This window comes from Dendropsophus ebraccatus, chromosome 3 (assembly GCF_027789765.1).
Source record: "Dendropsophus ebraccatus isolate aDenEbr1 chromosome 3, aDenEbr1.pat, whole genome shotgun sequence".
NCBI lineage: Eukaryota > Metazoa > Chordata > Amphibia > Anura > Hylidae > Dendropsophus > Dendropsophus ebraccatus.
The window spans coordinates 198,980,539-199,004,484 of record NC_091456.1 but is presented as its reverse complement, the minus strand read 5'-3'; the positions used below and the strand labels follow the sequence as shown (position 1 = coordinate 199,004,484).

The window sequence follows — 23,946 nt, the reverse complement described above, 5'->3', positions numbered from 1 at the left end:
GGAAGAGACCGGCCAGATAATAACACCGAGTCATGTCAGGAAGGAGGAGAGGACCGTCCCTGCCGGCCCTCTACGTGTACAGACCCCCCCTGTGCCCCCTTCATGTCTACAGACCCCCCCCCCTGTGCCCCCTTCATGTCTACAGACCCCCCTGTGCCCCCTCCATGTCTACAGACCCCCCTGTGCCCCCTCCATGTCTACAGACCCCCCTGTGCCCCCTCCATGTCTACAGACCCCCCCTGTGCCCCCTCCATGTCTACAGACCCCCCCTGTGCCCCCTTCATGTCTACAGACCCCCCTGTGCCCGCTCCATGTCTACAGACCCCCCTGTGCCCCCTTCATGTCTACAGACCCCCCTGTGCCCCCTCCATGTCTACAGACCCCCCCTGTGCCCCCTCCATGTCTACAGACCCCCCCTGTGCCCCCTCCATGTCTACAGATCCCCCCTGTGCCCCCTCCATGTTTACAGATCCCCCCTGTGCCCCCTCCATGTCTACAGACCCCCCCTGTGCCCCCTCCATGTCTACAGATCCCCCTGTGCCCCCTCCATGTCTACAGACTCCCCTGTGCCCCCTCCATGTCTACAGACTCCCCTGTGCCCCCTCCATGTCTACAGACTCCCCTGTGCCCCCTCCATGTCTAGACTCCCCTGTGCCCCCTCCATGTCTACAGACTCCCCTGTGCCCCCTCCATGTCTACAGACTCCCCTGTGCCCCCTCCATGTCTACAGACTCCCCTGTGCCCCCTCCATGTCTACAGACTCCCCTGTGCCCCCTCCATGTCTACAGACTCCCCTGTGCCCCCTCCATGTCTACAGACTCCCTGTGCCCCCTCCATGTCTACAGACTCCCCTGTGCCCCCTCCATGTCTACAGACTCCCCTGTGCCCCCTCCATGTCTACAGACTCCCCTGTGCCCCCTCCATGTCTACAGATCCCCCTGTGCCCCCTCCATGTCTACAGACCCCCCCTGTGCCCCCTCCATGTCTACAGACCCCCCTGTGCCCCCTCCATGTGTACAGCCCCCCCCCCCCCTGCACCTTTCTGCTTTCCCCTTCTCTGTGGACTCATCGTGGGACTATGTACTGAGCATGACCACTAACCTCCATGCACTGGTGTCAGTCTAAACTGAGGTCCTAGCATTCTATTCGTGAAGCAGGCAGCTCAGGATGTACAGACCTGGCAGAGGATTCGGGGGAGGATACAGAGGAGGTCATCAGCCTTCTTATGGTTCACCCAGCTTTCCTAAACCCCTGAGAGGCAAAGTCTATACAGAATAGTTAAGTAGATCTGATACAGCCCCCATTATATAAAAATCTCCAGTCGTCTTCCAGTACTTATCAGCTGCTGTATGTCCTGCAGGAAGTGGTGTATTCTCTCCAGTCTGACACAGTGCTCTCTGCTGCCACCTCTGTCCATATCAGGAACTGTCCAGAGCAGCAGCAAATCCCCATAGAAAACCTCTCCTGCTCTGGACAGTTCCTGACATGGACAGAGGTGGCAGCAGAGAGCACTGTGTCAGACTGGAGAGAATACACCACTTCCTGCAGGACATACAGCAGCTGATAATTATTGGAAGACTGGAGATTTTTACACAGAAGTAAATTACTAATCTGTGATAGTCTGTGGCGTCGGGGGTGGGGGCGCTGTGACCGCACTCTGACAGTCCATCAGGTATCACCAGGTAGCCGACATTCCAGGGGGGGCCGCTGCGGCTCCTGACAGGACTGGGCCCACTCCCCACATTCCTCAGACGCCGCCTGTCACAGCCCTCACCAGCCATGTTCCTCGCACCTCGTTCACATGTCCCCCCCCCCCGGGGGTCTGCAGGACGGAGACAGATGATCTGAGGTGAGAGCGGAGAGACGGCAGCGGCCAGGCACAGGAGCCCTGACGGGGTGGTGGCGACCGGTGATATCCATGGTGGCGCTATAGACACATTGGGGGAGATTTATCAAACCTGGTGTAAAGGGAAACTGGCTCAGTCGCCCCCGGCAACCAATCAGATTCCACCTCTCATTCCTCACAGACTCTGAAAAATAAAGGAGGAATCTGATTGGTTGCCGGGGGCGACTGAGCCAGTCTCACTTTACACCATGTCTGATAAATCTCCCCCATTGTACACCGCTCTATGAGGAGACATGGCGTGTTCACCCTTCCAGACACTGAGGGGTTAATGGCGCTCCAGTCCACACACACGTCTGGACGCACTCACCCAATATCAGCCTAATGGGGGCCGACGGCCGCAGCGCTCTCCAGCCCGGTCCAGAAGAAGACTCTCTAAGGTTTTAATAAGAGCTGCACGAGGTGGGAGAGGAATGTCTATAGGGGCTGCAGGGGGGGCCCCGAGACCCCCGCACTGTGAGAGGACGGAGGAGTACCCACCAGTGCCTGCAACACCGAGACCCCCGCACTGTGAGAGGGCGGAGGAGTACCCACCAGTGCCTGCAACACCGAGACCCCCGCACTGTGAGAGGATGGAGGAGTACCCACCAGTGCCTGCAACACCGAGACCCCCGCATGGAGGAGTACCCACCAGTGCCTGCAACACCGAGACCCCCGCATGGAGGAGTACCCACCAGTGCCTGCAACACCGAGACCCCCGCACTGTGAGAGGATGGAGGAGTACCCACCAGTGCCTGCAACACCGAGACCCCCGCACTGTGAGAGGACGGAGGAGTACCCACCAGTGCCTGCAACACCGAGACCCCCGCACTGTGAGAGGATGGAGTACCCACCAGTGCCTGCAACACCGAGACCCCCGCACTGTGAGAGGACGGAGGAGTACCCACCAGTGCCTGCAACACCGAGACCCCCGCACTGTGAGAGGACGGAGGAGTACCCACCAGTGCCTGCAACACCGAGACCCCCGCACTGTGAGAGGACGGAGGAGTACCCACCAGTGCCTGCAACACCGAGACCCCCGCACTGTGAGAGGATGGAGGAGTACCCACCAGTGCCTGCAACACCGAGACCCCCGCACTGTGAGGGGACGGAGGAGTACCCACCAGTGCCTGCAACACCGAGACCCCCGCACTGTGAGAGGATGGAGGAGTACCCACCAGTGCCTGCAACACCGAGACCCCCGCACTGTGAGGGGATGGAGGAGTACCCACCATTACCTGGAAATCCAAGACCTCTGCCAGGTTGTGATGGCGGGGTGTCAGGCTGTGTGCACAGGGGTGTCAGACTGTGACGGCTGGGTGCCAGGCTGTGACAGAGGGGTGCCAGGATGTGATGGTGGGGTGTCGGGCTGTGACGGCGGGGTGTCGGGCTGTGATGGTGGGGTGTCAGGCTGTGACAGAGGGGTGTCAGGCAGTGGGCACAGGGGTGTCAGGCTGTGACGGCGCGGTGTCAGGCAGTGGGCACAGGGGTGTCAGGCTGTGACGTCGGGGTGTCAGGCAGTGGGCACAGGGGTGTCAGGCTGTGACGGTGGGGTGTCAGGCTGTGACGTCGGGGTGTCAGGCAGTGGGCACAGGGGTGTCAGGCTGTGACGGTGGGGTGTCAGGCTGTGACGGCGTGGTGTCAGGCAGTGGGCACAGGGGTTTCAGGCTGTGACGGTGGGGTGTCAGGCAGTGGGCACAGGGGTGTCAGGCTGTGACGGCAGGGTGTCAGGCAGTGGGCACAGGGGTGTCAGGCAGTGGGCACAGGGGTGTCAGGCAGTGGGCACAGGGGTGTCAGGCAGTGGGCACAGGGGTGTCAGGCTGTGACGTCGGGGTGTCAGGCAGTGGGCACAGGGGTGTCAGGCTGTGACGGCAGGGTGTCAGGCTGTGATGGTGGGGTGTCAGGCTGTGACGGTGGGGTGTCAGGCTGTGACGGTGGGGTGTCAGGCAGTGGGCACAGGGGTGTCAGGCTGTGACGGTGGGGTGTCAGGCAGGGGGCACAGGGGTGTCAGGCAGGGGGCACAGGGGTGTCAGGCTGTGACGGTGGGGTGTCAGGCAGGGGGCACAGGGGTGTCAGGCTGTGACGGTGGGGTGTCAGGCAGGGGGCACAGGGGTGTCAGGCTGTGACGGTGGGGTGTCAGGCAGGGGGCACAGGGGTGTCAGGCAGTGACGGTGGGGTGTCAGGCAGGGGGCACAGGGGTGTCAGGCAGTGACGGTGGGGTGTCAGGCTGTGGTGGCGGGGGGGGGGGGCAGGCAGGGGGCACAGGGCTGTCAGGCTGTGACGGTGGGGTGTCAGGCTGTGACGGTGGGGTGTCGGGCTGTGACGGTGGGGTGTCAGGCAGGGGGCACAGGGGTGTCAGGCAGGGGGCACAGGGGTGTCAGGCTGTGATGATGGCCCTGACTGTGCGGGCAGAGCACCTGGCACGGTGAGCCCTGCAGACACGTCTGCTCCAGCCTGGCTCAGAGACTGGCACCATATTGCTGGTTATTGTGATGCCGCCAATGAGGTTTAATGCCGCCTAATCCTCAAAGCTTATTAAGAAATCAGCTGCAAACATTTCCCATTTGTGCTGAGTGCGGACCCCCCGGCAAATGACAGCACCGGGTCCAGCTGTGACAGGCTGGTCACGGGCAGCTCTGCCAGCCACACACGTCTCATGGCAATTTACTGACCTTGAGTGATCAAATGATTCATGAGATGCTGAAGACTGAGCCAGGTGGGGTGGGGGGAGACAATGGAGGACAGAGCCGCATTAACCCCATCTGTGCCAGTACACAAGCGAGAACCTTTACACTGCTTGGCAGCTCCCAGGGCCTGTCCACAGAACACCACCCGTGTACGGACAGAAGTCTACGGATGTATGAATGACCCCTTAGTCCCTTAATTCTAACACCAAAGAGCTGTCTAAGGACACCAGGGACAACACTGTAGACCTGCACAAGGCTGGGATGGGCTACAGGACACCAGGAACCACACTGTAGACCTGCACAAGGCTGGGATGGGCTACAGGACACCAGGAACCACACTGTAGACCTGCACAAGGCTGGGATGGGCTACAGGACACCAGGAACCACACTGTAGACCTGCACAAGGCTGTGATGGGCTACAGGACAATAGGTAGCAGCTAGGTGAGAAGGCGACAACTATTGGAGCTATTATTAGAGAATGGAAGAAACACAAGATGACTGTCACCTTCCTCGGTCTGGGGCTCTATGTAAGATCCTGCCTCGTGAGGTAAGGAGGATTCTGATAAAGGTCAGGAATAGCCCAGAACTACATGGGAAGAGCTGGTCACTGACCTGCAGAGAGCCGGGACCACAGGCACACGTCCGGGCCCCTCTGCTCACGCCGGCACACGCCCGGGCCCGGGTGACGTCACCAATGACCATCTGTAATCTGGATGATCCACAGGAGACATGTGTAGTATATAGCTCTGGATAGTATATTGCTGTGTATAGATAGCTGCAGTATATTGCTGTGTATAGATAGCTGCAGTATATAGCTGTGTATAGATAGCTGCAGTCTGTATCCGCTGCTCCGGTGGTTTCAGTCAATAAGTGACGGCATTATCGGGCCGGGCCCCGGAGCTCTGTATGACGCCTGACACCTCCAGCATAATACCGCCACACAGTTATCACCTTCCACACAGGGAATCCTGCACATCCTCAGTGCCATTACATCTGTAATCCCAAGGATTAGGGACCATACCGAGGACTGGAGAGTGCTGGGGAGGAAGATGAGCCAAGAGGAAGATACGCCGGGGAGGAGGAGGATGAGCCCACAGGGGTAGTGGGGACAGGTGAGGATGTACAGCAGGAGAGCAGTTGCAGTATGTGATATCAGCCGCTCCTCTTATAACGCTCCAGTACTGATATATCCTCCTATTACATCCTATGTGACTGATATCAGCGGCTCCTCTTATAACGCTCCAGTACTGATATATCCTCCTATTACATCATATGTGACTGATATCAGCCGCTCTTCTTATAACGCTCCAGTACTGATATAACCTCCTATTACATCCTATGTGACTGATATCAGCGGCTCCTCTTATAACGCTCCAGTACTGATATAACCTCCTATTACATCCTATGTGACTGATATCAGCCGCTCCTCTTATAACGCTCCAGTACTGATATAACCTCCTATTACATCATATGTGACTGATATCAGCCGCTCCTCTTATAACGCTCCAGTACTGATATATCCTCCTATTACATCATATGTGACTGATCCTCCTATAACGCCGAGTAGTTACAGGATATGTGAGGTGTAATAATAACTATGGACATCTGTGGTATCCAGGATCTATACACATGATGATGTCATCACTCTACGCACAGTCTATACACATGATGATGTCATCACTCTACATACAGTCTATACACATGATGATGTCATCACTCTTCTGTAGCAGGGGTCTGTGGGGTGGGCACACTGTAGCTGTTGGGGGGGTCATTCTCCTCCATTATGAGTGACAGGATGCCCCTCCCCTTGGGCGCCCCAGGTTATGCAGTGAGTGGCGGTGGGTAACGGGAGGCATATGGCGGGCTGTCCTTTTGATGGGGCCCCGGGCCCCCCCGTCTGTGGGAGAGATAAGCATGAGCAGCCGGGAACTGGGGAGATCAGAGCTCAGCCGAGAGGTAACACTTAGTCACAGCGCTGGGGGCTCCGACCGTATAATGCAAGCCAAACCGCCTCCACATGTAGAGTGTCAGCTCCTGGGCCCAGAGCAACTGCAACCTGCCCACACTAATGTCTATAACACATACAGGTGCGGAGTACAAGCCCAGACATAGAGGGGAATGGAGCTCTGTGCATGTCTATAACACATACAGGAGCGGAGTACAAGTGTCACCAGACATAGAGGGGAATGGAGCTCTGTGCATGTCTATAACACATACAGGAGCGGAGTACAAGCCTGACCAGACATAGAGGGGAATGGAGCTCTGTGCATGTCTATAACACATACAGGAGCGGAGTACAAGCCCAGACATAGAGGGGAATGGAGCTCTGTGCATGTCTATAACACATACAGGAGCGGAGTACAAGTGTCACCAGACATAGAGGGGACCGCACAGCAGTGTCACCAGCACTATCCCTAGTGTCAGCTCCTGGGGTCAGGGAGGAGGATGGGAGTGATGATACACTGTGTGATAGGAGATTAGAGTGTCAGCTCCTGGGGTCAGGGAGGAGGATGGGAGTGATGATACACTGTGTGATAGGAGATTAGAGTGTCAGCTCCTGGGGTCAGGGGGGAGGATGGGAGTGATGATACACTGTGTGTGATAGGAGATTAGAGTGTCAGCTCCTGGGGTCAGGGAGGAGGATGATGGGAGTGATGATACACTGTGTGTGATAGGAGATTAGAGTGTCAGCTCCTGGGGTCAGGGAGGATGATGGGAGTGATGATACACTGTGTGTGATAGGAGATTAGAGTGTCAGCTCCTGGGGTCAGGGGGAGGATGGAGTGATGATACACTGTGTGTGATAGGAGATTAGAGTGTCAGCTCCTGGGGTCAGGAGGAGGATGGGAGTGATGATACACTGTGTGTGATAGGAGATTAGAGTGTCAGCTCCTGGGGTCAGGGAGGAGGATGGGAGTGATGATACACTGTGTGATAGGAGATTAGAGTGTCAGCTCCTGGGGTCAGGGAGGAGGATGATGGGAGTGATGATACACTGTGTGTGATAGGAGATTAGAGTGTCAGCTCCTGGGGTCAGGGATGATGGGAGTGATGATACACTGTGTGTGATAGGAGATTAGAGTGTCAGCTCCTGGGGTCAGGGAGGATGATGGGAGTGATGATACACTGTGTGTGATAGGAGATTAGAGTGTCAGCTCCTGGGGTCAGGGAGGATGACGGGAGTGATGGTACACGGTGTGTGATAGGAGATTAGAGTGTCAGCTCCTGGGGTCAGGGAGGATGATGGGGGTGATGATACACTGTGTGTGATAGGAGATTAGAGTGTCAGCTCCTGGGGTCAGGGAGGATGATAGGAGTGATGATACACTGTGTGTGATAGGAGATTAGAGTGTCAGCTCCTGGGGTCAAGGAGGATGATGGGAGTGATGGTACACTGTGTGTGATAGGAGATTAGAGTGTCAGCTCCTGGGGTCAGGGATGATGGGAGTGATGATACACTGTGTGTGATAGGAGATTAGAGTGTCAGCTCCTGGGGTCAGGGAGGATGATGGGAGTGATGATACACTGTGTGTGATAGGAGATTAGAGTGTCAGCTCCTGGGGTCAGGGAGGATGATGGGAGTGATGGTACACTGTGTGTGATAGGAGATTAGAGTGTCAGCTCCTGGGGTCAGGGAGGATGATGGGAGTGATGATACACTGTGTGTGATAGGAGATTAGAGTGTCAGCTCCTGGGGTCAGGGAGGATGATGGGAGTGATGATACACTGTGTGTGATAGGGGATTAGAGTGTCAGCTCCTGGGGTCAGGGAGCATGGGAGTGATGGTACACTGTGTGTGATAGGAGATTAGAGTGTCAGCTCCTGGGGTCAGGGAGCATGGGAGTGATGGTACACTGTGTGTGATAGGAGATTAGAGTGTCAGCTCCTGGGGTCAGGGAGGATGAGGGTGATGATACACTGTGTGTGATAGGAGATTAGAGTGTCAGCTCCTGGGGTCAGGGAGGATGATGGGGGTGATGACGTCCTCCTCCGCTGTCTCTCACCTTGTGCGTGGTCCTAGATGCCGCCTGTCACCTCATGAACTGTGCGCAGCTTCCAGAGAGACTTATCCTCAGCTGAGAAGATCTGTACAGAGGAAGAGAAGACAAGAAGGTCAGAAGAGGTCAATGGTGGCAGCAAATACTCTCCTCCTGTCTCTCCTCTCCTCCTGCTTCTCCTCTCCTCCTGTCACTCCTCTCCTCCCGCCTCTCCTCTCCTCCCGCCTTTCGTCTCCTCCTGTCTCTCCTTGCTTCCCGCCTCGCCTCTCCTCCTGCCTCTCCTCGCGCCTCTCCTTGCCTCCCGCCACTCCTCCTTTTTTTCCTCTCCTCTCCTCCTGCCTCTCCTCTCCTTCTCCTTTGCTCCCGCCTCTCCCCTTCTCCTGTCTCTCCTCTTCTCCTTCCTCGCCTCTCCTCCCGCCTCTCCTCTCCTCCCGCCTCTCCTCTTCTCCTTCCTCTCCTCTTCTCCTTCCTCGCCTCCCGCCTCTCCTCTCCTCCCGCCTCTCCTCTTTTCCTTCCTCTCCTCTCCTCCCGCCTCTCCTCTCCTCCCGCCTCTCCTCTTCTCCCGCCTCTCCTCTCCTCTTCTACTTCCTCTCCTCGCCTCCCGCCTCTCCTCCTTTCTTTCCTCTCCTCGCCTCGCCTCCCGCCTCTCCTCTCTTCCTTCCTCTACTCCCGCCTCTCCTCTCCTCCTTCGTCTACTCCCGCCTCTCTTCTCCTTCCGCCTCTCCTCCTTCCTCTCCTCTCCTCCAGCCTCGCCTCTCTTCTCCCGCCTCTCCTCTCTTCCTTCCTCTCCTCCCGCCTCTCTTCTCCCGCCTCTCCTCTCCTCCCTCCTCTCCTCCCGCCTCTCCACTCCACTCCTCCCGCCTCGCCTCTCCTCCTTCCTCTCCTCTCCTCCTTCCTCTACTCCCGCCTCTCTTCTCCTCCCGCCTCTCCTGCTTCCTCTCCTCTCCTCCAGCCTCTCCTCTCCTCCTTCCTCTACTCCCACCTCTCCTCTCCTCCCTCCTCTCCTCCCTCCTCTCTCCTCTCCTCTCCTCCCTCCTCTCCTCTCCTCCCGCCTCTCCACCCGCCTCTCCACTCCACTCCTCCCGCCTCTCCTCCTTCCTCTCCTCTCCTCCTTCCTCTACTCCCGCCTCTCTTCTCCTCCTGCCTCTCCTGCTTCCTCGCCTCTCCTCCCGCCTCTCCTCTCCTCCTTCCTCTACTCCCACCTCTCTTCTCCTCCCGCCTCTCCTCCTTCCTCACCTCTCCTCCTTCCTCTACTCTCCTCCCGCCTCTCCTCTCCTCGCCTCAATCCTCTCCTCCCGCCTCTCCTCCCGCCTCTCCTCCCGCCTCTCCTCCCGCCTCTCCTCTCCTCCTTCCTCTCCTCCTGCCTCTCCTCTCCTCTCTCCTCTCCTCCCTCCTCTCCTCCTTCCTCGCCTCTCCTCGCCTCCCGCCTCTCCTCCTTCCTCTCCTCCCGCCTCTCCTCGCCTCCTTCCTCTCCTCCTGCCTCTCCTCGCCTCCTTCCTCTCCTCCTGCCTCTCCTCTCTCCTCTCCTCCTTCCTCGCCTCTCCTCTCCTCCCGCCTCTCCTCCTTCCTCTCCTCCTTCCTCGCCTCTCCTCTCCTCCCGCCTCTCCTCCTTCCTCTCCTCCTTCCTCTCCTCTCCTCCTTCCTCTCCTCTCCTCCCGCCTCTCCTCCCGCCTCTCCTCTCCTCCTTCCTCTCCTCCTGCCTCTCCTCTCCTCTCTCCTCTCCTCCCGCCTCTCCTCCCTCCTCTCCTCCTTCCTCGCCTCTCCTCGCCTCCCGCCTCTCCTCCTTCCTCTCCTCCCGCCTCTCCTCTCCTCGCCTCCCGCCTCTCCTCTCCTCCCTCCTCGCCTCCCGCCTCTCCTCTCCTCCCTCCTCTCCTCCCGCCTCTCCTCTCCTCCTTCCTCGCCTCTCCTCTCCTCGCCTCCCGCCTCTCCTCTCCTCGCCTCCCGCCTCTCCTCCTTCCTCTCCTCCCGCCTCTCCTCGCCTCCCGCCTCTCCTCTCCTCCTATCTTTAGGAGACCCCCGGACCCAGGTCCCATGTGCCGCAGACGCGGTGACTCTCTCTTCTCCTTTCTCTTTTCTCTCGGTTTCTGGGTCATCAATACTTAATGTCTGGAAAATCTTTCTGCTTCCAAACTTCACGTTCCCTGACCCCAAATCCTGAGTGTTCCCCGAGGAGGAGACGGCGGATTTATCCTCAGCCATGAATGTTACATGAAGAGTTCAAGATGCAGAGCATCACTCCCTCTTCCTGACCGATTAATGGTAAAATATATATAAACTGCAGATTATTACACCCCTGACCTCCCTGCAGAACATCTCCTCCTCCTGACAGATACATCCTGCAGATTATTACATGCCTGACCTCCCTGCAGAATATTCCCTCCTTCTGACAGATACATCCTGCAGATTATTACACCCCTGACCTTCCCGCAGAACATTCCCTCCTCTTGACATACACCCTGCAGATTATTACTCCCCTTACCTTCCTGTAGAACATCCCCTCCTCCTGACAGATACATCATGCAGATTATTACACCCCTGACCTCCCTGCAGAACATCCTCTCCTCCTGACAGATACATCCTGCAGATTATTACACCCCTCACCTCCACAGTCACAGTTGTGTAATAACCCCAGGGATGATGAAGAAGAAGGGGGTGACGGTGAGATCAGATAATGGACGAGCTGCCAGGACATGATGGACGAGCCGCCCGGAATATGCCTGCCTCGACCTCGGCTGTCACTCTGGCAGGTGAGGAATCAGAAGAAGAGCCGACAAAGCCTCCTGTCAGGAGCGGCACCGGAGGGGGGGTATCACAGAAGGACGGGCAATCCATCACTCCCCGGGGGTAATCACACCGCTCATCATCACTATTCATCACCGTGAGATGCCGCTCTACATCACCGAGACCTTCACCTGCCGGGACTGCCAGCTCAGCAGCCATCTCCCACCACCGGGGGCGCTCATCCTATACCAGCAACAGGAGCGGCGGGGCAGGCAGGACGGGGAGGAAGGCAGGATGAGGGGATAGGCAGGATGGGGAGCAGACAGGATGAGGGGATAGGCAGGACGGGGAGGCAGGCAGGACGAGGGGATAGGCAGGACGGGGGGCAGGCAGGACGGGGAGGCAGGCAGGACGAGGGGATAGGCAGGACGGGGGGGCAGGCAGGACGGGCGGGCAGGCAGGACGGGGGGCAGGCAAGACGGGGGGGGGGGCAGGCAGGACGGGGGCAGGCAAGATGGGGGGGGCAGGCAGGACGAGGGGATAGGCAGGACGGGGAGGCAGGATGGGGGGGCAGACAGGACGGGGGGCAGGCAGGACGGGGGGGCAGGCAGGACGGGGAGCAGACAGGACGAGGGGATAGACAGGACGGGGAGGCAGGCAGGACGGGGAGGCAGGCAGGACAAGGGGATAGGCAGGACGGGGAGGCAGGCAGGACGGGGAGCAGACAGGACGAGAGGATAGGCAGGACGGGGAGGCAGGCAGGACGGGGGAGGAGGACCTCCAGGACGAGGGGGCAGGCAGAACAGGTGGAGCAGGCAAGACAGGTGGGACGTGTGGGGCAGGCAGGACAGGTGGGGCAGACAGGACATGCAGGACAGGTGGGGCAGGTAGGACGGGCAGGACAGGATGGGCAGGACAGGTGAGGCAGGACAGGTGGGGAAGGTAGGACGTGCAGGACAGGTGGGGCAGACAGGACGTGCAGGACAGGTGGGGCAGGTAGGACGTGCAGGACAGGACGGGCAGGACAGGTGGGGTGGACAGGTGAGGCAGGCAGTACAGGTGAGGCAGGTGGAGCAGGTGAGGCAGGTAGGACAGGTGAGGCAGGTAGGACAGGTGAGGCAAGTGGAGCAGGCAGGACAGGTGAGGCAGGTAGGACAGGTGAGGCAGGTAGGACAGGCAGGAAAGGAGGGGCAGACAGGACAGGTGAGGCAGGTGGAGCAGGTAGGACGTGCAGGACAGGTGGGGCAGGTAGGATGTAGTAACTGAATAATATCACTACATCATGACCATATGTTACCACTACACAGTATCTGCTTATACCACCCCATACTGATACTGAATACTGCCGCCATCTCATGCCCACATATTACCATACTGATACTGAATACTGCCGCCATCTCATGCCCACATATTACCATACTGATACTGAATACTGCCGCCATCTCATGCCCACATATTACCATACTGATACTGAATACTGCCACCATCTCATGCCCACATATTACCATACTGATACTGAATACTGCCGCCATCTCAAGCCCACATATTACCATACTGATAATGAATACTGCCGCTATATCATGCCCACATATTACCATACTGATATTGAATACTGCCGCCATCTCATGCCCATATATTACCATACTGATACTGAATCATGCCGCCATCTCATGCCCACATATTGCCATACTGATAATGAATACTGCCGCTATATCATGCCCACATATTACCATACTGATAATGAATACTGCCGCTATATCATGCCCACATATTACCATACTGATACTGAATACTGCCGCCATCTCATGCCCACATATTACCATACTGATACAGAATACTGCCGCCATCTCATGCCCACATATTACCATACTGATACTGAATACTGCCGCCATCTCATGCCCACATATTACCATACTGATACTGAATACTGCCGCCATCTCATGCCCACATTTTACCATATTTCCATACTGAAACTGAATACTGCTGCTATATCATGCCCACACATTACCATACTGATACTGAATACTGCCGCTATATCATGCCCACATATTACCATACTGATACTGAATACTTCCGCCATCTCATGCCCACACATTACCATACTGATACTGAATACTGCCGCCATCTCATGCCCACATATTACCACACTGATACTGAATACTGCCGCTATATCATGCCCACATATTACCATACTGAATACTGCCGCCATCTCATGACCACAGATTACCATACTGATACTGAATACTGCCGCCATCTCATGACCACAGATTACCATACTGATACTGAATACTGCCGCCATCTCATGCCCACATATTACCATACTGATACTGAATACTGCCGCCATCTCATGCCCACATATTACCATACTGAAATTGAATACTGCCGCCATCTCATGCCCATATATTACCATACTGATACTGAATACTGCCGCCATCTCATGCCCACATATTACCATACTGATAATGAATACTGCCGCTATATCATGCCCACATATTACCATACTGATACTGAATACTGCCGCCATCTCATGCCCATATATTACCATACTGATACTGAATCATGCCGCCATCTCATGCCCACATATTGCCATACTGATAATGAATACTGCCGCTATATCATGCCCACATATTACCATACTGATACTGAATACTGCCGCTATATCATGCCCACATATTACCATATTTCCATACTGATACTGAATACTGCCGCCATCTCATGCCCACATATTGCCATACTGATAATGAATACTGCCGCTATATCATGACCACATATTACCATACTGATACTGAATACTGCCGCCATCTCATGCCCACATATTACCATACTAATACTGAATACTGCCGCTATATCATGCCCACACATTACCATACTGATACTGAATACTGCCGCCATCTCATAGCCACATATTACCATACTGATACTGAATACTGCCGCCATTTCATGCCCACATATTACCATATTTCCATACTGATACTGAATACTGCCGCCATCTCATGCCCACATATTGCCATACTGATAATGAATACTGCCGCTATATCATGCCCACATATTACCATACTGATACTGAATACTGCCGCCATCTCATGCCCACATATTACCATACTGATACTGAATACTGCCGCTATATCATGCCCACATATTACCATACTGATACTGAATACTGCCGCCATCTCATGCCCACATATTACCATACTGATACTGAATACTGCCGCTATATCATGCCCACACATTACCATACTGATACTGAATACTGCCGCTATATCATGCCCACATATTACCATACTGATACTGAATACTGCCGCCATCTCATGCCCACATATTACCATACTGATACTGAATACTGCCGCCATCTCATGACCACAGATTACCATACTGATACTGAATACTACCGCTATATCATGCCCACATATTACCATACTGAATACTGCCGCCATTTCATGCCCACATATTACCATACTGATAATGAATACTACTGCTATATCATGCCCACATATTACCATACTGAATACTGCCGCCATCTCATTCCCACAGATTACCATACTGATACTGAATACTGCCGCCATCTCATGCCCACATATTACCATACTGATACTGAATACTGCCGCCATCTCATGACCACAGATTACCATACTGATACTGAATACTACCGCTATATCATGCCCACATATTACCATACTGAATACTGCCGCCATCTCATGCCCACATATTACCATACTGATAATGAATACTACCGCTATATCATGCCCACATATTACCATACTGAATACTGCCGCCATCTCATGACCACAGATTACCATACTGATACTGAATACTGCCGCCATCTCATGACCACAGATTACCATACTGATACTGAATACTGCCGCCATCTCATGCCCACATATTACCATACTGATAATGAATACTACCGCTATATCATGCCCACATATTACCATACTGAATACTGCCGCTATATCATGCCCACATATTACCATACTGATACTGAATACTGCCGCCATCTCATGCCCACACATTACCATACTGATACTGAATACTGCCGCCATCTCATGCCCACACATTACCATACTGATACTGAATACTGCCGCTATATCATGCCCACATATTACCATACTGATACTGAATACTGCCGCCATCTCATGCCCACACATTACCATACTGATACTGAACACTGCCGCCATCTCATGCCCACACATTACCATACTGATACTGAATACTGCCGCCATCTCATGCCCACACATTACCATACTGATACTGAATACTGCCACCATCTCATGCCCACACATTACCATACTGATAGTGAATACTGCCGCCATCTCATGCCCACACATTACCATACTGATAGTGAATACTGCCGCCATCTCATGCCCACATATTACCATACTGATACTGAATACTGCCACCATCTCATGCCCACACATTACCATACTGATACTGAATACTGCCGCCATCTCATGCCCACATATTACCATACTGATACTGAATACTGCCGCCATCTCATGCCCACACATTACCATACTGATACTGAATACTGCCGCCATCTCATGCCCACATATTACCATACTGAATACTGTAGTGTCATGCCCCTTACTGCCCAGCTCAGTTACTGGGGGCGCACCACTCACAGACTGGTCCTGGATGGTGTCCTGGACTGCAGATCAGACTGTAACTAGAGGGAAATGTGAGAGGTGACGTCCACCATTCACAGTCCTGTCCCCCCCCCCCCTGCTTTACACTGCAGCCCCATCTGTTCACATGTAATGATGAGACAGAAGGTTCCTAGGTTCCTAACCTACAAATAACCCCCCCAGAGAGGGGGGGCGGGTTGCTGCATATAAAGGGGAGGGGCCTCAGCCAGGGGGAGGGGCCTGGAGAATGTAACAAAATGTATCCATTTATAATCAATAGAAAGAAGCACAAATACAAGCGACCAATCACAAGCGAGGAAAGTCACAGAAACGTGTCCTAAATTATCCCCCGCCACCGGCCGCCCAGTGCCGCCTCTGATTTATAACACCGCCATATGTACAATATTCAGCTCCATCAAATGAAGGGCGGTGAGAAGCATCAGGCAGCAGTGGGGGTCCTGGCGGCAGGCGAGTAATCACATCATCTACATATCAGAGATTTCATTATAGCTTCACAACTCGGACATCACTAATTCCCCCGAATCCGTAAATTATAGGAGGAGTATAAAACTACAGGAGCAGCAGATACACAACTACTCCATAGTATAAGGCAGCTCCTCAACCTACAGAGCCAATACTGCTTCTATATACAGGAATATAACTACTATAATACTGCTCCTATATACAGGAATATAACTACTATAATACTGCTCCTATATGCAGGAATATAACTACTATAGTACTGCTCCTATATACAGGGATATAACTACTATAATACTGCTCCTATATACAGGAATATAACTACTATAATACTGCTCCTATATACAGGAATATAACTACTATAATACTGCTCCTATATGCAGGAATATAACTACTATAATACTGCTCCTATATACAGGGATATAACTACTATAATACTGCTCCTATATACAGGAATATAACTACTATAATACTGCCCCCTATATACAGGAATATAACTACTATAATACTGCTCCTATATACAGGAATATAACTACTATAATTCTGCCCCTATATACAGGAATATAACTACTATAATACTGCTCCTATATACAGGGATATACTACTATAATACTGCTCCTATATACAGGAATATACTACTATAATACTGCTCCTATATACAGGAATATAACTACTATAATACTGCTCCCTATATACAGGGATATACTACTATAATACTGCTCCTATATACAGGAATATAACTACTATAATACTGCTCCTATATACAGGAATATACTACTATAATACTGCTCCTATATACAAGAATATAACTACTATAATACTGCTGCTATATACAGGAATATAACTACTATAATACTGCTCCTATATACAGGAATATACTACTATAATACTGCCCCCTATATACAGGAATATAACTACTATAATACTGCTCCTATATACAGGGATATAACTACTATAATACTGCTCCTATATACAGGAATATAACTACTATAATACTGCTCCTATATACAGGAATATACTACTATAATACTGCCCCTATATACAGGAATATAACTACTATAGTACTGCCCCCTATATACAGGGATATAACTACTATAATACTGCTCCTATATACAGGAATATACTACTATAATACTGCTCCTATATACAGGGATATACTACTATAATACTGCTTCTATATACAGGAATATAACTACTATAATACTGCTCCTATATACAGGGATATACTACTATAATACTGCTCCTATATACAGGGATATAACTACTATAATACTGCTCCTATATACAGGAATATAACTACTATAATACTGCTCCTATATACAGGAATATACTACTATAATACTGCTCCTATATACAGGAATATAACTACTATAATACTGCTCCTATATACAGGAATATACTACTATAATACTGCTCCTATATACAGGAATATACTACTATAATACTGCTCCTATATACAGGAATATACTACTATAATACTGCACCCTATATACAGGAATATACTACTATAATACTGCTCCTATATACAGGGATATACTACTATAATACTGCTCCTATATACAGGAATATACTACTATAATACTGCCCCTATATACAGGGATATAACTACTATAATACTGCCCCCTATATACAGGAATATACTACTATAATACTGCCCCTATATACAGGAATATACTACTATAATACTGCTCCTATATACAGGGATATAACTACTATAATACTGCTACTATATACAGGAATATACTACTATAATACTGCCCCCTATATACAGGAATATACTACTATAATACTGCCCCTATATACAGGGATATAACTACTATATTACTGCTCCTATATACAGGAATATAACTACTATAATACTGCTCCTATATACAGGGATATACTACTATAATACTGCCCCTATATACAGGAATATACTACTATAATACTGCTCCTATATACAGGAATATAACTACTATAATACCGCTCCTATATACAGGAATATAACTACTATAATACTGCTCCTATATACAGGGATATAACTACTATAATACTGCACCTATATACAGGAATATACTACTATAATACTGCTCCTATATACAGGGATATACTACTATAATACTGCTCCTATATACAGGAATATACTACTATAATACTGCCCCTATATACAGGGATATAACTACTATAATACTGCCCCCTATATACAGGAATATACTACTATAATACTGCCCCTATATACAGGAATATACTACTATAATACTGCTCCTATATACAGGGATATAACTACTATAATACTGCCCCCTATATACAGGAATATAACTACTATAATACTGCTCCCTATATACAGGAATATAACTACTATAATACTGCTCCTATATACAGGAATATAACTACTATAATACTGCTCCTATATACAGGAATATAACTACTATAATACTGCTCCTATATACAGGAATATAACTACTATAATACTGCTCCTATATACAGGAATATAACTACTATAATACTGCCCCTATATACAGGGATATAACTACTATAATACTGCTCCTATATACAGGCCTATAACCACTTCCTATGGGACGTGTAGTGTAATAATGTTATGATAGTGTTGCTGTGAGGTGATGTGGCGGTTGTATTATTAGATACATGGTGCGGTTAGTACAGGAGGTTACTGCGGGTTTCTCCTCCTCCTCTTTGTACAGAACTTTCCTCACTGACAGATATTGAGCAGGATGAATAATTTACAGCTCTGCACTCAGTCCTGGGCCTCATTCTCCCAGTATTTTGTATCCCTGAATCACTGGAGGGGGGGGGGGGGGGGGGGGGACTGACAGGTCATTGGAATGATATGGGGGTCATCTATATCATAAAAATCAAAGTCTGTCTGTCTGTCTGTCTGTCCTTCTGTCCTTCTGTCTGTCTGTCTGTCCTTCTGTCCTTCTGTCTGTCTGTCTGTCCTTCTGTCCTTCTGTCTGTCTGTCTGTCCTTCTGTCCTTCTGTCTGTCTGTCCTTCTGTCTGTCCGTCTGTCCTCTATAGACTTCCAAACGCCTGAACCGTTTGACCCCAAATTTGGCCCACAGATACATTGGGTGCCCGGGGAGGTTATTGCGAAGGTCCCGTCCCCGCCAGATGTACAGGAGGGGAGGGGGAGGGGGAGGGGGAAGAGCGGCGCCCCATAGAGATGAATGGGAAAATCTCCTCACTGCACACACAGGTGATATAATTAGCTGCAGCAGACACGGCAGTTGGAGCCTTAGCAACCAATAGGATTACTGCTTTCATTTTCACAGGGAGCAATGGTTGCTAGGGCAGCTGCCTCACAACATCCACAGTAATAACTGGTAGACCCCCTACTCCAACTATACAGTACAGGTATACAGGACCCCCTACTCCATCTATACAGTACATGTATACAGGACCCCCTACTCCATCTATACAGTACATGTATATACAGGACCCCCTACTCCATCTATACAGTACATGTATATACAGGACCCCCTACTCCATCTATACAGTACATGTATACAGGACCCCCTACTCCATCTATACAGTACATGTATATACAGGACCCCCTACTCCATCTATACAGTACATGTATACAGGACCCCCTACTCCATCTATACAGTACATGTATATACAGGACCCCCTACTCCATCTATACAGTACATGTATACAGGACCCCCTACTCCATCTATACAGTACATGTATACAGGACCCCCTACTCCATCTATACAGTACATGTATATACAGGACCCCCTACTCCATCTATACAGTACATGTATATACAGGACCCCCTACTCCATCTATACAGTACATGTATACAGGACCCCCTACTCCATCTATACAGTACAGGTATACAGGACCCCCTACTCCATCTATACAGTACATGTATATACAGGACCCCCTACTCCATCTATACAGTACATGTATATACAGGGCCCCCTACTCCATCTATACAGTACATGTATATACAGGCCCCCTACTCCATCTATACAGTACATGTATATACAGGACCCCCTACTCCATCTATACAGTACATGTATATACAGGACCCCCTACTCCATCTATACAGTACATGTATATACAGGACCCCCTACTCCATCTATACAGTACATGTATATACAGGACCCCCTACTCCATCTATACAGTACATGTATATACAGGACCCCCTACTCCAACTATACAGTACATGTATATACAGGACCCCCTACTCCATCTATACAGTACATGTATATACAGGGCCCCCTACTCCATCTATACAGTACATGTATATACAGGCCCCCTACTCCATCTATACAGTACATGTATACAGGACCCCCTACTCCATCCATACAGTACATGTATACAGGACTCCCTACTCCATCTATACAGTACATGTATATACAGGACCCCCTACTCCATCTATACAGTACATGTATATACAGGACCCCCTACTCCATCTATACAGTACATGTATATACAGGACCCCTTACTCCATCTATACAGGACATGTATATACAGGGCCCCCTACTCCAACTATACAGTACATGTATATACAGAACCCCCTACTCCATCTATACAGGACATGTATATACAGGACCCCCTACTCCATCTATACAGTACATGTATATACAGGACCCCCTACTCCATCTATACAGTACATGTATACAGGAACCCCTACTCCATCTATACAGTACATGTATATACAGGACCCCCTACTCCATCTATACAGTACATATATATACAGCACCTCCTACTCCATCTATACAGTACATGTATATACAGGGCCCCCTACTCCATCTATACAGTACATGTATACAGGACCTCCTACTCCATCTATACAGTACATAGACATACAGGGCCCCCTACTCCATCTATACAGTACATGTATATACAGGACCCCCTACTCCATCTATACAGTACATGTATACACAGGACCCCCTACTCCATCTATACAGTACATGTATATACAGGACCCCCTACTCCAACTATACAGTACGTATATACAGGACCCCCTACTCCATCTATACAGTACGTATATACAGGACCCCCTACTCCATCTATACAGTACATGTATATACAGGACCCCCTACTCCATCTATACAGTACATGTATACAGGGCCCCCTACTCAATCTATACAGTACATGTATATACAGGACCCCCTACTCCATCTATACAGTACATGTATACAGGACCCCCTACTCCATCTATACAGTACATGTATATACAGGGCCCCCTACTCCATCTATACAGTACATGTATATACAGGACCCCCTACTCCATCTATACAGTACATGTATATACAGGACCCCCTACTCCATCTATACAGTACATGTATATACAGGACCCCCTACTCCATCTATACAGTACATGTATATACAGGACCCCCTACTCCATCTATACAGTACATGTATATACAGGACCCCCTACTCCATCTATACAGTACATGTATATACAGGACCCCCTACTCCATCTATACAGTACATGTATATACAGGACCCCCTACTCCATCTATACAGTACATGTATATACAGGACCCCCTACTCCATCTATACAGTACATGTATATACAGGACCCCCTACTCCATCTATACAGTACATGTATATACAGGACCCCCTACTCCATCTATACAGTACATGTATACAGGACCCCCTACTCCATCTATACAGTACATGTATATACAGGACCCCCTACTCCATCTATACAGTACATGTATACAGGACCCCCTACTCCATCTATACAGTACATGTATACAGGACCCCCTACTCCATCTATACAGTACATGTATACAGGACCCCCTACTCCATCTATACAGTACATGTATATACAGGACCCCCTACTCCATCTATACAGTACATGTATACAGGACCCCCTACTCCATCTATACAGTACATGTATACAGGACCCCCTACTCCATCTATACAGTACATGTATACAGGACCCCCTACTCCATCTATACAGTACATGTATACAGGAGCCCCTACTCCATCTATACAGTACATGTATATACAGGACCCCCTACTCCATCTATACAGTACATGTATACAGGAGCCCCTACTCCATCTATACAGTACATGTATACAGGACCCCCTACTCAATCTATACAGTACATGTATATACAGGAGCCCCTACTCCATCTATACAGTACATGTATACAGGACCTCCTACTCCATCTATACAGTACATGTATATACAGGACCCCCTACTCCATCCATACAGTACATGTATATACAGGACCCCCTACTCCATCTATACAGTACATGTATACAGGACCCCCTACTCCATCCATACAGTACATGTATATACAGGACCCCCTACTGCATCTATACAGTACATGTATACAGGAACCCCTACTCCATCCATACAGTACATGTATACAGGACCCCCTACTCCATCTATACAGTACATGTATACAGGAGCCCCTACTCCATCCATACAGTACATGTATATACAGGACCCCCTACTGCATCTATACAGTACATGTATACAGGGCCCCTACTCCATCTATACAGTACATGTATATACAGGACCCCCTACTCCATCTATACAGTACATGTATACAGGAGCCCCTACTCCATCCATACAGTACATGTATATACAGGACCCCCTACTGCATCTATACAGTACATGTATACAGGGCCCCTACTCCATCTATACAGTACATGTATATACAGGACCCCCTACTCCATCTATACAGTACATATATATACAGGGCCCCCTACTCCATCTATACAGTACATGTATACAGGACCCCCTACTCCATATATACAGTACATGTATACAGGACCCCCTACTCCATCTATACAGTACATGTATACAGGACCCCCTACTCCATCTATACAGTACATGTATACAGGACATTACAGGTATACAGGACCCCCTACTCCTACTACACAGTACATGAATACAGGACAGTATTACCAGCTGCTGCTGCCCTAAGCGCTAAACCTGAGGACACCCCATCCTCACTCACCAATTAGCATCAGGACTGGTAGGTAATAGCTCCAGACATCACATTTAACACCGCCACACCAGACCTGACCAATACCGCCATACTGTGACTGGATTACACCGCCATACCAGACCTGACCAATACTGCCATACTGTGACTGGATAACACCGCCATACTGTGACTGGATAACACTGTCATAACACACCTGACCAATACCGCCATACTGTGACTGGATAACACTGTCATAACAAACCTGACCAATACCGCCATACTGTGACTGGATAACACCGCCATACTGTGACTGGATAACACTGTCATAACACACCTGACCAATACCGCCATACTGTGACTGGATAACACAGCCATACCAGACCTGACCAATACCGCCATACTGTGACTGGATAACACCGCCATACCTGACCTGACCAATACTACCATACTGTGACTGGATAACACTGCCATAACAGACCTGACCAATACCACCACACTGTGACTGGATAACACTGCCATACCAGACCTGACCAATACCACCATACTGTGACTGGATAACACCGCCATACCAGACCTGACCAATACCGCTATACTGTGACTGGATAACACCACCACACCGACCTGACCAATACCGCCATACTGTGACTGGATAA

At 50.5% G+C, this 23,946-nt stretch overlaps 1 protein-coding gene across 2 annotated transcripts in view; it reads right to left on the bottom strand.

The window, feature by feature from the left end:
* Positions 1-23,946, bottom strand: part of CNTFR (ciliary neurotrophic factor receptor) — a 391,711-nt gene that overhangs the window by 156,365 nt on the left and 211,400 nt on the right. For both annotated transcript variants that reach the window (XM_069964886.1, XM_069964885.1), the window contains exon 4: positions 8,574-8,655. The gene's annotated coding sequence lies outside the window, so the exon portion shown is untranslated. The remainder of the gene's footprint in view (positions 1-8,573; positions 8,656-23,946) is intronic.